General features: G+C 37.8%; 1 pseudogene; it reads left to right on the forward strand.

Moving 5' to 3' along the window:
* The first annotated feature begins 258 nt into the window (after nt 1-258).
* On the forward strand, nt 259-1,861 carry LOC147887996 (uncharacterized; annotated as a pseudogene).
* Nucleotides 1,862-3,797: the final 1,936 nt, after the last annotated feature.

Below are 3,797 nucleotides of genomic sequence, written 5' to 3' on the forward strand. Positions count from 1 at the left end.
ACTTTTGCAAGTTTTTTATGGGTATGGCAAACAATTGACAGGACCTCGCTGTTTGAGAAGCTTTCTTAATCAAAATATCAAGGAGCAAGGTACAACAGCGAGCTCTTTGTTTTTTCAATCTCTCTTTTTGAGATTTAAGATGTGAAAGTGTTAAGTTGGATAATATTCTTTCAGTTTTTGGTGAGCAAGAATGTATTTATAAAGATACTGTAGAATGGAATGTAACTTTTGAAAGTTTTTCATAGGGACGACAACACAATGACTGGTCTTAGTTTTTCAAGAATCTTTGTTGATCATAATATTGAAGCGCAAGGTATGAGAATGATGTCATTGCTTGATCAATCTCTCTTATTGATAATATTCTTAAGTTTTGAAGAAGAAGATCGTGCTTATGCAAGACTAGAGTATAATGCGTGCTCTTTGATATGTCCATTGAGTTTCAGGTGTTCGAGTAAAAGTTTGGTTACTAGTCTCAATGGCATGCATCGATAATTAGAAACCCTTCTTGTGCCAAATGTCGCGTTGATCAAAATGTCGAGGATGAAGGTATAGACGTGAGCTCCCTAACTCATCGACCTCTTTCCTCTATATCTTCCATCAATGTTGCCAACAAGGTTAAACTGGATGACTCCTGGCAAAGACTGACTGTATCAAAAGGAAGTTGGGTGCTCATGCAACCAAATAAGAGGAAGAAGCCATGTTGGGTGAAAGGTTTTAGAACCAAGAAGGGGATGAAATCAATAAAGGAAATATTGGTTCAACTTGTGTACATGCATAGAGAGCTTGTGTTGCAAGAGAATTATCCATCTTATCTTCCACAACATAGGCCAAATTGTAAGTGACTTCATTGAAATTTTTTATTTTATAATCAGAGAATTTCTTGAAGCTAAATGTCTTTATTTTTATTTTTAGATATATATCCTTCATCTTATGAGTAGTGGCAGCCTACCGAATGCATTTTAGGATTCATAGATCTGTTGCATGGGTCCATAGGAGAGTTGCAATATCAAGGTAGATCGGCAACACAGTTAGCTTAGTCAGGAGTCTTTTTCTATTATTATTTTTATCAACTTAGATTGGATAAAGCCAACACCCATGGTGTGTTGAAGAAACTATCTCTTCCAGCATGGAATACCATTGATTGGCCAATTCCTCATGGTGTTGTAATAGAGTCATATAGAACCAGGTTGTTTTCAGGCATACAACGATACTTACGGCCAAGGATTGCTAGTAGAATCAACAAAATAACTATTTGCATGCCAATAATAGTCTTTGTAGATCTATTCAATAAATTTTCTATTTAGATTTGCAAGATGATGCTCACTTATAATGCAAATGGTGGTGACAGAATTCTTGACTTCTTGAATTATGGTTGGGACATAATAACATCCAACCAAGTATACTGTGATGTGTGCACAACTCCATTAAACATAAGTACATGATTGCCACTCAGAATTTCATATTAACATTTTAGTATAAACATAGTAGAATGATTGGGAACCAATTGGTTCCAATGGATCAAGATTTGAACTCTTTTGGTCGTGAGAATGAAGCACAGGATATCACCATTAACAAGAATGACAATTATTGGGAATTATATCACTAAGACAATGTTGCACACTCGCTCAATTATGCCAGGACATTCAGGTGGAGACAAAGGGTAGTGTTGCAAAAAGATTATCATTCATTCTGAATAACAAGAAGGTAAACAAAGAGTTGAATATGACTCAATATTTTTTATTTATTCTTGAACGAATCATCGATTAACACTACAAGTTGATAGGTATTGGAGCAAAGGGAAAGGAGAATTATGTGTAGAGATATCCCAAATGGAATTATTGAGATAATTCAAAATTCATGATTACAGGTACTAAATGATTATTTTCATAGTCTACAATTGTGAGGCAATAGATAAACATTATACTTTATATTGTCAAACAAACTGATGATTCTTAGACAATCACTGCCATTGAGGCGATGGTGGATGCTATGATTCGCAGACATTCAGTGCCTTAATCCTATGAAGAAGGTTGACCAAGGAGCTTTTGTTGTGCCTTTTACTCATACACCACCTTCTCTTCTGTGTTCTAATCTCACCTTTGCTCTAGTAGTTGAACCTTTCTAGGCTCATATTGTTGGAATCAGAGAAGTTTACTATAGTTTTGGCTCTAAAGTTATAGCCATAATCAGCATTGTAAGTATATTTTTTATTATTTACAAAAAACAATGGAGAATCAATTTCTTTGGTATTGTAATAATTTTTTATTCAAAGTTTGTAATAGATACATCCATATTCATGAGTCAAATCCCTCTCTCTCTCTCTCTCTCTCTCTCTCTCTCTCTCTCTCTCTCTCTCTCTCTCTCTCTCTCTCTCTCTCTCTCTCTCTCTCTCTCTCTCTCTCTCTCTCTCTCTCTTGCTCTATGGATTACAAACTAGAGTCTCATATATAGATGAAAATCATTAAACGCCGTTATGCATTACAAACTTCCAAGACTACAATTTTCCTGAACTCAACTAGGAGGCTCTAAAGTTTGTAAAGGATTCTTAGGTTCAACATCAATAAATGGATGGGGAAGGGGCTCACGATCCTTAGGTCTAGGCTCAGTAGTTTGAGGGGCTAGATGAGGGGCCTCATCTCCAAGTTCATGTCCAAGCTCAGTGGATTGTGGAGGCATCTGAGATTGGGCCTCAGGGTCCTTTAGTACTGTCAAAGGGTCCTCATCCTGCTTTAGAGTGAGGTCCTCCATCAATTTTGTGTTAGATATGCTCAATGCCCCACCCTCCTGGTAACCACCAGTGGTCAAAGGTGCTCAAGTTATAAGGCCCCCATATGAGAAGCCATGTGTGAGCTCGAGACACTGGATGGATCCTGACTTGCATGTTAGATGAGGTCTATCAATGAGATCGTTGATGGTAGAAAGGCGATCTTTGTGAGTCTAGCCTATGGGCTAGGCAAGGTAGGTAAGCTAGTAGCACAGCGAGGCACATTGTCTTGATTGTGTGGGCGCCCCTTGCTCTCGCTAGGATCGAGGGCGAGAGCCCTTGAGGCGAAGGTATAGGGAATATTCCTTGAATATTCCATGGACGATTGGTCGGTTCCACTGACTAGGTTGGTTGGTCCGTTTCGTCAACTACGTTGATCCAACTACCGCCCTCATAGGTATAAAGAGGCAATCTTCCCAGTCCATTGCATAAGATCAGATCTTCCAGCTAGTAGCTCTTCACCTAGTATTTGTCTAGATCACCATCTAAGCTCCATTGTGGGAGCACACAAGTGGACGGAGCCATCATCTGTACTACATCAGTATTGAAGGAAAATTTTGTTCGTCTCCAGTTTGCTGTGTACTCTCTATTCTTTGTTCAGTTTCCATTCTGCTCTGCCATGTAATTTAACATTTTGAGCATTGTCCCTCATCTAATTTCTTAGAGCTTTTCTCCTCCATGCTTTTCTCTTATGGTAACGAGGAGACATATTGAAGGAGATCTACAATCATCCTAGCTTTGAAGTTTAACACAAATTGATCATCATAGCTTTGTTTTGTTATCTGCAAAAATGTAAACAAAACTTTAGTTTCAAAGTTTGTGTTATATTTATGTTATGTATAAATTTTAAATGCATCAACAATGGTACTTACGGGACCCACTATATCTCCTGACAAATAAGCCTCCAAAATGTACTTGGTGTTTATAAGGACCCTCCATCCACAAGAGTGGGCATCGTACTGTTGTGGTATCTATGAACCATCTAGTCTCTTGTAAGCATAAAATTATTCTAATTAATTTTTAAAAAGTAGTG

The sequence above is a fragment of the Dipteris shenzhenensis genome, chromosome 22, assembly GCF_047967505.1.
Source record: "Dipteris shenzhenensis isolate YYH24624 ecotype China chromosome 22, Dip_SZ_1.0, whole genome shotgun sequence".
Lineage (NCBI taxonomy): Eukaryota > Viridiplantae > Streptophyta > Polypodiopsida > Gleicheniales > Dipteridaceae > Dipteris > Dipteris shenzhenensis.